This window comes from Ctenopharyngodon idella, chromosome 8, assembly GCF_019924925.1.
Source record: "Ctenopharyngodon idella isolate HZGC_01 chromosome 8, HZGC01, whole genome shotgun sequence".
NCBI classification, from domain to species: Eukaryota; Metazoa; Chordata; class Actinopteri; order Cypriniformes; family Xenocyprididae; genus Ctenopharyngodon; species Ctenopharyngodon idella.
The window spans coordinates 5739750-5753642 of NC_067227.1; the positions used below are offsets into that span (position 1 = coordinate 5739750).

The 13893-nt window shown below is 36.8% G+C and overlaps 1 protein-coding gene across 4 annotated transcripts in view; it reads left to right on the top strand.

The window, feature by feature from the left end:
- The first annotated feature begins 230 nt into the window (after positions 1–230).
- The window catches only part of LOC127517601 (probable G-protein coupled receptor 153), an 84737-nt gene continuing 71074 nt past the window's right edge, over positions 231–13893 (top strand). For all 4 annotated transcript variants that reach the window (XM_051903470.1, XM_051903469.1, XM_051903471.1 and 1 more), the window contains exon 1: positions 231–549. The gene's annotated coding sequence lies outside the window, so the exon portion shown is untranslated. The remainder of the gene's footprint in view (positions 550–13893) is intronic.

A 13893-nucleotide genomic window follows, 5' to 3' on the forward strand; every position in this document is an offset into this window, starting at 1 on the left:
TATTACCATCATGTTTCATGCCTAAAAATGTGATAAAGGGTGATAAAATGTGATAAATTTCACCCAACTAACTTCTTAAATCAAAAAAAAGAATAAAAGGTTGGCATTGATCGTTTAGAAAACCGCTGTGTTCGAATATCATCTGGTTATAGTCAGAGAGAGAGAGAGAGAGAGAGAGAGAGAGAGAGAGAGAGAGAGAGAGAGAGATCGATCTGATCCCAACCTCCCATCATCTGATGCTCATTCATCCTCCTCCTCCAGCAAGACCTCATTGAGAACGCCACGATAACGGACAACCATTGTTGTTTCATCGCTCTCCTCCATTAATTCATCTTCTGTTGTTCACCTTTGGATGTGTAAATGGTGGTGTTTCTTCAACGGTTACCGCCACATTTAGCCATATTGTTTCCGTTTCTGAAGTGCAGTTCATAGGCTACTGTTCGCGTGTTTGGAATAAAATAACGCACACACCGAAACTGAGGAAATAAAGGTTGACACTGAAGCAGCGATAAATTCAAATCTGGAGATTTTGACGGATATCTACAAAAGGTGGGTTACGTTTCCTTTCCCAAACCACTTACTACACTCTTGTAGAAATGTCAGTGATTTTATTGTTGAACATATTTGAGCGGAACATGTTTGCAAATTTAATTAAATGCACAAGGTTTTTTTAATGGATGGGTTTAACAAAAACATTTCATGTGATTTAACATTTAATTGTTCTTTCGATACAGGAAGTGGATAGATTCAGATGTGAGTTGAAGAGAGATAATAATGTGGCTTGATTTAACACAGTTCAACATTATCACATGTGACATATCGCCCACAGAGCTCACATTACAGAACAACATCATAGGCTATACTGAACACCTACACGACTGCAGTCAACTATTCATTACTGCAAATGTCGTTTATTGAACTGTTTCATTTGCATTTTAATGATCGGTGACAGTCTCTAATTTCTACTACAGTGTACAAAAACACAAACACGTTATGTGTCACCTAATAATTAACAGTTCACAATTAATATGTATCAAAATGGCATTAAGATTATAAACGTATGTAAACATATTGTCATCAGCTCCTTCCTTCAGCTGATTCTAAATGGATGCATTTTGCCATCATCTGCCTGACAATCAGTATAGGCAAGGGGAGCTTTTGCACATTTCAGCATTTCAACACAAAATGCTTTACATTGACAATAACAATAATAATAATAATAGTTTTATATATATATATATATATATATATATATATATATATATATATATATATAAATCAAATGTGATCTGGTTTTTTCAAAACTTAGCTGTTTAAGTATTGCAAACAATGTAAATCATATGCAGTCTTATCTATTTACTTAATTTATTTGGCATTGTGGTCTGTCATTAATAATGTTATTTGAGTAGGCCTAGATATTGTATTTATCCACCCGAGATGAATAGACCATGATCCAAAATGTCATTTTCAGCATAAAGATAAGAGATGGATAGCTCACATTTTTTCCCCCCCAACTTTACCAAATAGGAACTAATTTATGTAAAATAAGCACTATAAACATGCTTCCTCTGCTGGACATACAGCTGAATTTGTGAAGCTTTAAGGATATAGATTAACATTGTTAATCTAATCTTAAAGCATGTTTGCTAAAGTGACTTGCTAATAAAAGAATGTAAACATTAACAGTAACACTTTACAATAAGGTCTCATGCTTTAAATTTTGCTAATGCATTTGCTAACATGAACTAACAATTAGCAGTATATGTTGTGTAATATAAGGATTTATTTCTAAGCAACAGTACAGCATGGTGACCATTAAAATAAAGTGCTACCTACCCTTGTGAAAAAGAAGTGTTGAATTTTATTAAATGTGCACTTGTGGTATACTAAAAAAAAAAAAAAAAAAAAAAATGCAAATAATATAATATAAATGAAATAAAAGGAATAATGTCAAATTAAAATAAAAGAAAGCACAGTTTTAATCATAATGTTTGTCTTGCTTTAAAGTACACTTATTTTGATGTGAAGCAAATGTGAAATACTTGATTATAATTCTAGTGTTATTCAATATTACATTTAAAGTTAATATATTTTAATACTAAACATATTTTAATACTAAATTTTATTACTAAATTTTAGTACTAAATTGCAACTTCACATGTAATCAAATATGTAATTACAAATATATTTAAATATGACATACAAGTTTAAATAGAAATGACAAAGTATATTTTAGTTTACCAAATGCTTATCAGTACATTTTGAAGTGCACTCTAACCATATTTCAAAGACAACAGAAGCAATAATGAATATACGTGGAAGATGTACTTACGTCATACTTAAGTGGGTCTGAAAGGACTCTAAATTTCAGCTACTTGCATTTAAATAAATTTAAACTATAATACATTTTCATTTAATTGCAGTTAACACTACATTCACTGTAACTTAAGTATTCATTCAAATATTCATTAAGTATTATTATTTCCATAATAAGCAGGCTATGCTAAAGTGGTACTTCTTTTGTCACAAGGGTAGGCTACTGAATTTAAGATGATACTGTTATTTGTACTTTTCCCATAAGGCAACAGGGCACAGGATTTCTGACAATGAGACAAGCTAGTCCAGAAACTGTCACGTAATGTCATGGATGCAAGCTCAGATGAATTTGGGAAGTAGTGCTAGCAGTTGAATCTTGAACATTCAACTCAGTTTACAGACACAATGCGTGTAACATTATCAAAGTGATCAATGAGGAAAAAATATACATTCAGCCAATGTTAGCAGGTACTTCATTTTAACAGACAGAGTAATGTGTTTAGCATCTCATACCTTTCATTGACAGCTAAAGCTAAGAATGTGTACTAATATAGCTGTATTACTACCAAAATATAGTTCTGTTAATTTTATATTGATGACTATTGAAGATGTGGCCATGATGAATGCAAAAGGCTTTAATTAAAGGAACTACATTTTGAAACATGTTCTAACATTAATTACTACTGTAGTTATAAAGGTGTAGGACTGCTTTAAATAATACATGTTGTTGAGCAGTTCAATGTCCTCATTAGATTGGCTGACAACTGGCTGACTGACATTTCTTTTGAGAGCAGAATTTTGTACAGAGGGCATGTGGCTAAAAGGATGGGGGTTTAATTCAAATCTGGACCTTTAAACTTGTTTGTCATTAATTTTTGGCCATTTTTTGTAAAACTGTTCCCAGAAAAGGCTTAAGCAGAGCAAAGAAGGATTTCTGTTTCTGATGGAATTTTGTTACAAAAGTATAGTCTATGGTCTTTTGTAGAAGATTTTAAGTCATCATGTTGTTAACAAATGGCAACGTTTTAGAACTACACAACAGCAGCCTAAAACAGTGACTAAATATCCAGTTGCTTATTCATTTTGATGACTGATTATAAAGACAATTATGAAAGAAAAGTAAACAGGTTCAGTTTCGATTTCATGTTGACTTGAAATCTTCTACAAAAGACCATACAACATTTTCAGTGGCACAGCGGTAAGGCTCGCAGACCTGGCTTTTAACGTGATCGACACAAGTTCAAATCCGCCTTTTGCCAAGCTCGCATTTATTTTCAATAAAAATGATAATAATGTTCTAAAAGTGGAAAAAAAAAACTGCGAACGAGTGTTTAATAATACACAGCGGCTATTTGCACTTACACTAAGTGCAAATAGCGATAGATGCTATTTACACTAAGTGAAAATAACATTTTCTTAGCGATATGCTATTTACAACAGTTGAAAATAGAGATAGATTCTATTTACACTATGTAAAAGTATCAGTTCTTTGCCATAAGAGTAAATAATTAGATGCTATCTATACTTTATATTGGCAGATACTATTCGCACCTCAGTATTTTTGTAAATGAACAGGATGCAATAATATCATAGAGTATAAATGATTATATTTATTAAAATGATTAAATGGATGCTGCCTTATTGGGAAAATAAAAACCCTCCCTACACCTTCCCCTAACCCTACCTAGAAAACACTTTTAATATTATTAAACACTCGTTCGCAGTTTATTTCCACTTTTAGAAAATTATTTTCATTTTTATCGAAAATAAATGCAAGCTTGGCAAAAGGCGGATTCGAACCCACGTCAATCATGTAAAAAGCAAGGTCTGCGAGGTCCCCCCAACAAGGGATGCTATTTGCATTTAGTGTAAATAGACTCTGTTAAGGGCAATGTAATATAGTTTACTGCAATAATAATACAGAACTGATTTGGAGTCAGGATTATGTTCAGTTTGGTTTTGCATTTGTTAGTTTTCATTTTGTCCTTGTATTTCTGTTTCCTGTGTTTTCCCTTTTGGGTTTGGGGAAGTTCCACACAAAAAGACTGAAACAAATCATTTCAAATCATGAGGTTGCACTACAAATAATCCTTATCGGTCGATTTGACTAAATGAGCTGTAAAATTTCTTTCATGTTCTCCTAATTCAGATTCTGCTGTAACAGTATACAAAAGGACAACATATACTTCGCATTTGTGATCTGCTCTCCCAATTTAATATTTACTATATTTCCCATGAATACACTGGACTGCACTAAGAATCTCTCGTTTTCTACCCAAATCCTCACTTCTCTTTCCAGGTTTGTTAGATGCTTTAAAATATAACTGTCTCCCCTTTTCACTTCTAATCCCTATATTTAGCAGTGTTTACTAGAATGTTTCTAAAGCAGAAAAATACAGTATTTATTGTCTTTCAAAATGACGGAGAGCACTTTAAAATACTATCACTCAGTGTTCCACTTAATGAACATTTCTGATTAAGGCAACGTGTTACATAATACAGACATATATTACTACAGTGATATTTAACATAAGTCCGTAATATTGCTGAAGAAATAATCTGGGGTTATTTAGGGGTCTGTGGTAGTAATTTGTTCATGCTTTTACACTTTTAAATGTCTTTTTAAGGTTCGATTGTTGAAAGGCGAGTAGAATAATGGCAACTCATTGTACCCAGTTTTTGAAAATGCTTATTATTGCATTCATAGGACTAACCTTTCGCTGATTGTTTACAGTTTAACAGAAGTTACTCCCATAATTCGTGCTAAGTGTCATGGTCCTATGTATATATAGCGATCTCATATGCATCTTGAGTTGTGGATTAAAGACTGTTTAAAGTATCTTCTGTTTGTACGTGTTGCTTACTACACACTACTGTGACACAAGAACCGACCTTAAAAAGGACATGGACTGCTTGCGACAAGATGAACGCACATTGAAGGACTATGAGGAGGAATTTCTTTAAATATACCAGTAGTGCTGGGATGATGAGACACGTTGTACATCCTCTAGAGCGGGATGGGTGACGTCCAAGGCCAAATGCTGCTATTGAGGAAGGATCACCGTCCCCACGTTGAGTTCATTGATTATGCCTTGTGGGTATGTGGGTTATCCCTTACCATGGGGGTAGACACCATCAGCTCTGACTCCCCAGAACCAGTTCTATCTCCAGCTGCCATCTCTGTGCCCCCTCCAGACAGGAATCTTTATTCAGCCCTGAGTGTCCCAGAACGACAGAAAGATCTTCTGCCATGTACCCAGTGATGACGCACATGCCTGCCATGGAACCAGACCCCGAGCATCCACCTGCCACTGATCATGAGCTAGTGCCCCCTCCAGCCATGGAGCCAGCCATTGCGTTCATCCCAGAGCCATAGCCGAACACCCAGAGGTGTAAAGAGTACCTGAAAACTATACTTGAGAAAAAGTACAGATACCTTACAGTGAAAATTACTCCATTACAAGTTACAAGTCATCAATTCAAATACGACTTGAGTAAAAGTCTTAGAGTATCTGATTATAACAGTACTTACTGTGAGCATTTTACTCATACTTAATGTAGGCTCAAAGATACACTAGTCCTCGACACCTGAGAGACCTGCCAGTGAAAATAATAAACAGTTGATTTCTAAGATGAGAAATCGTGTATTTTCTCAAAATTGCAATAAATCAAGGTTGACACAACAGCCTCTTAAACATCTACAAACTCTCAAGTCTCAGTTAAGCTCAAGTGCACAAAAAGGCCATAAGTAAACCAATATCCTTCAAAAGGGTCTTGTCAATATAGCGAATACATAAAATAATGTTAAGTAAAATTAAATAGTCAAAGTGTACTTGCACTGGACTTGCTGGTTTTGGCCTCAGCACCCGCTGCAGTCATGACCTTATCTTCTATCTCAAACACCTGCAATAAGCAACTACCTGCCAATGCACTCACATTCACGAAAAGTAGCCTTGTAGACAAGTTTGGGTGAGTGAAGGCAAAATGCACAAGATATAGTACCTTCAATGCCCTTAGATGGCAATATCTGCTGTGATATAACTGCTGCAGAAACAGTTAGGTACCATGCTAAATTTAATATATAATTGCATTACTCATAACAAATGTACTGGAGTAAAAAGTACATTTTCTTATTCAAAAATGTAGTCAAGTAGAGAATAAAAGTTGCTAATATCTTTGATACATTGATACTCAGTAAAACTACAAAGTACCCAACAAGACATTTAAGTATAGTAACTAATTACACTTACTCAAATACTTTACACCACTGCGGACACCACATCCATTCCGAGGCCGGAGCTTACCACCAGGTTGACCCAGGAATTAGTGCCATCAAAGCAATCCAACCCAGAGCCAGAATGGCTCATTCACTTGGGGACCACGGAGCCAGTCCCCATGCACCCAAGACTCCACTCCCGAACTCTCTTTGCCTCAACCAGTCCCTGGTAACTTCCTGGACCCTTTCTCTCTGCTAGCTCTGCTCATGTCCCTGGACTTGCCTGCCCTGCCGGTGCCACTCAGCTCCTTGGCTCCACCCACAGCTGACTCCCTCCTGCTCTCCGGCTCCACCTCGGGTTTCTCCATCACCTGTTAATTGAAATTTAATTGAAATTTAGCAGTAGCACACTTGCATATGCTAATAAATCTAGTAAAGACACTGTTACTATACATTTGCATGTATTAATCTTATTATTTTTAACATATCTTTCTATGTCAGAAATAATCAAGAGAAGAAACTCATACTATGCAGTTCTGTATTCAGCATTACTCTTGGAATTTTGCAGTCCATCCACGACCTAACCACAGGCTCTACTATTCACAACAGTGGTAACCCCTGCAAAACCAACATTACAGAAACCCCTAAAAAATCCCAACATAATGGAAGATTAAACAATAGCACTGTAAACAGTTCCAATAAAAGGAAGAAGTCAGGGTGGCGAAAAGTTCAAGGCTTTTATTTATGTCCAAAAATAAATCATGTGGGGCTCTCTGCCATGCATAAAAAGCACACAAACAAATATTCCTTCTGGGTGGAAAAGTCTCTCTCTCCCTGTCCCAAGTCTGCGGGCTGCTTATATCCCATTTTTCTGCCAATCACTGGAATTAGAGACAGGTGTTAATCATCAATCACTTGACCCACTTATTACCACTCATCTCCATACTCGTTCTCCCGCTGCAGACTTCGCTTTTCCACGCCCCCCTCACCACAAGCACATCTCACTCTATATTAATCTTGTGGAAAAACACACAAAATAACACTTAATTTCAACATTTATTCTCCTTATGCAGAACTAATATTTACGTCTTAATTTTTACTTAATTTTCAAACATTAAACAATCCAGCTTTTGTTTTGGTGGTTTGCCAGCAAATAAATATGTGCCCTACTGGTTTCAGAGTGAAGCAAGGTATTTTTTACATGTGTGCAACTCATGATACAGTGTTTCAGCATCTTAGAGAAGCTAGATGCCTAATAAATGAACCAAGCCGCTCTGAGAGGCTGAAACAAATACAGTCAAACATAATGTAAGCTATTTGTGTATTTATTTTTCTATTATTTTGGGAGCTACAGGGACAGTCTCAAAGTTCTACCAGTAGATCGTGATTAATGGGTTGGTGACCACTGGTTTAAAGGAAAAAGGGCACTGCACACCAACTCCAAAATCTCATCGCATCATGGCCTGGATACTTTGCATTCATTGAAGGAACAATTCAAACATGTGTCAAGACTTTTTACAGAAGAATGTCAGGACAGCAGTTCATGACTTAATGCTTTAGAGAGGTTGGGTGACAACAATGACCCAATGCACACAAGTAAATTAACTAAAGAATGGCTGTAAAAGAAGAAAATACATGTTTCCTCTTGATTAGGCCAAATTAGAGGCCTGTGCTATTAAGACAACCCAGAAATAAAAATTCAAAGTTTCATTTACTTTCTCCACCCTGCACTGAATAATAACTCAATAAAAATTCAATAAAATAAGAAAAGTGCAGTTGTTTGTGTTATTAGTCGATTGTGTTTTCTATAATTGTGACTTTAAATAAGATCAGACTACATTTTATAAGTAAGAAATGCAAAAATTATGATATTTTCTATGGGTTCCTAAACTTATTCTTGTCACTTTATGTGTCTTTGCAGTTTAGCAAGTTTAGCAAGAAGCATTTCACTGAACTCCCTTACTTGCCAGTAATTCAACATTAAACTGCCATAACATTATAAGCAGTGCTGTGTTTCTCTAAATTAATGCCTACAGCAAAACATGAAATAGAAAGGTCACTGAAAGAGTGTTCAAACAATAGTATAAACACTTAAGGCTGTGCTAAATAGTATCTTGCTAGAATTTTGCAAATTAATTTACAAAAATCTCAACATTTCTGTTATACAGCGAAGCAAGTGTACCCTCAGCTCTGCTCACAGGCCTGCTCATTGTCAGACATTCTCTCTTTAATTATGTTTTGGAAACTTGCTCAACACAGCAATTATGTGTGAAGTGTTTCCACTGTAGATCTTTTATACTCCAGCAGACATGTTCTGTTGCTCCTTTACAATGACTAGTATGACATGCCAATGTCGGCATAATGTCTCACAGTGAGACACAGTTTCAAGTAATGGTTCACCCCAATATAAAAAAAATTTCTCACCCTTACTGTATGTCATTCTAATCCCATATTTTTACACAAAAGGAGATGTTACTCTTTTCCACATGATATTATTGACTGATAATCTTCCTTTCCATTGCAGCTCTACAATCTCATTCATGCTTGTGTTTAGTTTAAGTATGCCACCACATCAAAAATGCATTTGATGTGTCGGGTTTAATGTTAATGGCAAATGGCATTCTTGTGTGTATATATGCAGCTGGAAAATGAGAGTTGTGGGTTACAGTACGGTAAATGAAGACCAGCTTTCTTCCTGACATCATTAGGTTTCAGGAGACTTAGAATATAGTGTACAAGTCATTATGGTGGTTTGGTCCTTTTTAGTCCAATTTGGAGCTTGGCAGTTTGAATAACCATTCACTTTACTTGTATGGAAAAAAAACTTTCTGTTTAACATCTCATTATATGTTTCAATGATGAGTGTCAGTTTACCTTTTAGTATTTAGTATTCCTTTATGTTATGGAACTGGAATAGCAATAGACACAAATATTAAAATGTGCACAAATGTGCCATAATCTTGGGGAGCTGTGCTTTCTGGAAAAATATAAACATCCTGCTTATCAGTAATATCACAGTGTGGATGTAGTTCAGCATCACATCTTTCTTCACACAAAAATATAAACACACATTATTCTTGATCATTAGGTCAGTAAATTAATTTTAAAATTACTGTTACTGTTAAATATTAATGTATATATTGTAAAACAGATGTTTAGTAATATGTTGATCTGTCTTTTTTTTTTTTTTAGTTATTCAGACCAGTTTCTATCATGTGTTGTTAGGGACTAGATGGGGAGTTTAAACTGAATTAAATGTTTTTTTTTTTTTTTTTTTTTTTTTTTTTTTTTTTTTTAATGCTTTTATGCAAAATGGGATAGGGGGTGACTTGTTCTGTTGGAGTTTTATTGGCTATCATTGTGTTGTAGAGTCAAGCTTGTGTTTTGTGATTAGGTTGAGGACAGGCTGATGTAACTGAAGATTGTTCTATATTTTGCTTTAGTTAAAGAGCCAACCAATCTTCCAGCCAATACCACACACTTCACAAGGTCATTTCTTTATATTTTATGCATCCAATGTGTGCAACCACTGTCCACAATTGAATTAGGTTCAGCCAAAGAATTATGTTTTGAATGTAGATCTGATTTGCAACACAGTGCATTACTCATGCATAGGGAGTGGGAGGACATCTAATCTAATTCCACCCTCTTACACAACACCCATACAGTCTTCATTTCAGTTGTTCAGTCAGGATTAGTACTTTCATGTTGTCTAACAAGAGTACCTCAGTTAATTTTGCTTGCTAAACACACTGAAACTGCTATTTAAGTCAAATGTTAGAATATGACTCTAATGCTATTGGTTCTTGATCTAAACTGGTAAATGTGGGCAGCATGTTAAAATTTTCAGTAAAATATCTCTGAAGTGCCAATAAATGTCACTGTAAGGATCAAGATTACGGCACTACTCAGACAGGATTTGTTTTCTAAATAACATTTCAGTTACAATTATTATCAACGGATGTCTGTCATTTTTTATATACTGATTCAAACAAGAATAATTAATAATAATGAGATCTCTGTTATAGAGGTGCTTATGTCAAGTCACTTTTCACAGTCCACATGTTTCAGAGCTTTACAGAGATGTGCTTTGTAAGGGACACAGGTCAATTTAGCTTAAAGGGAATGAATTCATTTATAGGCAATTTTAAAAGAGTCACTTATTTTATGAATGAGCAAATGAATTGTCCAGCGTTCATTTGAACGGCCGTAACTATCAGCTCTGTATCGGATATGAATATCCAAACTATAGTGAAAACACTGTTTATTAGCAAGGTAACATAGATCGGCAGTTTAAGACATTAAATTCATAAGCACATAACACAAGACACTCCTTATTAAAAATATAAATGAGATTTTATTGACTATCTTAACACATAAACTAAAATCTAACACAAACACATGCACACACACATTCACACGAGTTGCAGAAAGAAAGGAAGTGAGGAAATAATGAGTTTTAAGAGAGTGAAATGATGAAATCCCAAGTTTCTAGCAACATGCACTTCATAAGACCTGATCTGAACAAACCATCAATCATTAATTTAACCCTTCTATCGCTTCTTAGGTGGAGTTATAGGCTTTATATTAATGCACCAATTCAGCTAGAATCTGGAGGTATATTAGCGTCTGTCGTTTGTGCCTTTAAATGGGGATTCCCTTTATCGTCGTCTTTGGCTTGGAGAAGGGATTTCCCGGATTCGTAGAAGGTCTTTTTGTGTCTGGATTGATGTTTTCTTGGGAAGCTAATCACATGGGTGTGTTGGCAGATGAAGGGAGTCTCCCTCGTGGCTGAAGTTTGAAGTTTTGAGGCGGGCAAAGAGTGTAGAGTCATTGATTAAACTTTGCGGCAAAACTTAACTTAGAACACGAGACTTTCAATGGAAAAGAAAGGAAATTAAGTTAAAGAAACAAATTTAAGAGAGACAAGAGTAGTTAGATGACTTGAATGAAGTTGTTTGTTTTTATTTTCATCTGATCTTGATTTGCCTTGATCAGGTCATCTGCTCTTCATCGTCTGGTCTTCGTCTGATTCTTTGTTTGTGTCCTGAATTTTTAAACTGAGGTGTATGTCCAACCTCTGTCCAAGGAGTTCTGACCAATTAGGTATCGTCTTTGTTTCAGAGGTGGGTTTTCTCCTCCTCTCACCATAAATTACATGTTATCACCTGGTCTCTTAACTTTCCTGCTCTTAGCAGAGGGTACAGAAAGTTTAGACATGACACAGTTTAGACATGATTTCTCTAAAAATAATATGATACATTTTACACAGATTTCATTCAAGCCAAAATTTGAGTTATGAACAGAGATTTATACTTATACCAAACAATGCACACTTTCAATCAACCATTCCATAGTTATAATAATTACATGAAATGTGAGTGATCTAAGAATAATGGTAACATATATAGGCTGTAGACATGTTATAGAATCATGCAGTTGAACAATGTTTGATTACAAGTCTGTTTAGAATTTTTTGGGAAGATTTTATGAAGTTTATATGTAAAAAACAGTCTCTGTTGGTTTTCCTGTGGATTTCAACTCTGTCACTCAGAGGTCACTCAGAAGAAGAAGATCTGTTTTGTATCTATGTTTTGGAGATCAAACAACCTCTGGTGTTATCTTGGTGGGGCTCGAGCTGTGTCCTCTTCAAACCAATCTGTCTTTTACAAACTGCTTAAGTTTGACATCTTCCTTAGCTAGGCTCATCTTTTACAAGCTTGCAAGGCCATAAAGTACTTAGCCGGGGGGGGTTCGTTAGTTAGCTCAGATGGGCTGGAGCCCACTTCATTTATGGTCTTAGATTGTTGATTTGGTTGTGAGTCTGAAGTTTTGAGTTTTTGCGTGGAATTATGTTTGAGTGAGTCATCTGGAAGATTCTTTTGTCTGGTTCGCCCTCAAACCCTACAGCTTTAATGTCTGAAATTCCACAGTTAACAAGCCAAAGGCAACTGTGACAAAGACAATACATTCTATTGCTCTTCTATTTGGAATATTTTGTCTACGCACCTCACTTGGACTAATTTGAAGGCGTGGTGAGTTCCAGACTAAACCTTGGGTCCTGCCATCCATGTGGATGTTACTTTGACACGTACCACCTACCTAAGCATTGTTGCAGGCCTCTTTCAGCAGGATAATGCGAAAGAGGCCTGCAACAATGCTTAGGTAGGTGGTACGTAAGCCATCCAGGAAACCATCCAGCCTGCAGCCCAACCCCCACCCCCATTTCTAGAGAGGAAGTCAGCTACAGCCATCTGCGCCCAAGCCTGTGGACCACCTTGAACTTAAAAGGCTGTAAAACTAGATACCAACCGGGAGATCCACGCATTGTTATCCTTCATATGGTGGAGCCACTGGGTGGGTCTGAACAGAGAGTGAATTCCCAGAGCTAATAACAGAGATTGAGGATGGGCCAACGACTGGCCAAACTCTCTTTCTCAATGGTGCTGTATCTAGTCTCTGTGTTTGAGAGCTTCCGACTCAGATACAGCACCGACCGCTCCTCTCCTCTGACCACCTGGGAAAGGACTGCACCCAGCCTCCTGTCAGACGCGTCAGTCTGCAACACAAAAGGGAGAGTGTAAGAGTGGCCCGCTGCACAGGGCAGCCATCCACTGGACCGGATCTGGTGCTTCTTTTTTAGTGAGATCAGTCAGCACACTGGTGAGCTCAGAATAATTCAGAATTCTTGGGACTTGGACAGGCTGAAATCGCTGTGGTCTTATCAATTTGGGGACGCACCTGCCCATGTCCCAAGTGGAAACTCAGATACCATACCATTGTACGTGAGTCCAGCCACCCTTAGCGATCTCAGGACAGCGCATTCCAGATGCTGCTGCTAATCATTACTGTATATATGTCATTGAGGTAGGAAGCTCATCAACTCGAGGCATTGGATAAGCACAGCATTCACCTGTCTACAATCGACACAGAAACAGACAGAACTGTCCATTTTGGGTAACAAAACGATCAGGCTCGCCCAGTCGCTATGCAATTCCTCTATTATGCCCAACTCTAGCATGGCCTTTAATTCATCCTGTACCACATTTTTTTGTGTTCAGGTAAACGATAGGGGCAGCTGCATGCCACCTCCTCGGGGATCGTTTAGATATGGTGCTGTATGAGGTCTGTGTGACCAGACAGGGGAGAAAACACATCTGCATGCAACTTGGCTATATCAGTAAGCTGCAGCAGCGAGAAGTGATTTCCCCCAGGGACCAGAGCGAGCAGACTGACTGGGATATCCGCTTCTGGTCCGAGATCCTCCTCTGCCGAAATGGCTGCTGTTAGCTCAACCGATGTCACCGGGTCATAAGCATTATGTCTTATGAACCTTAATGCTGCCTGAATCATAATCATGC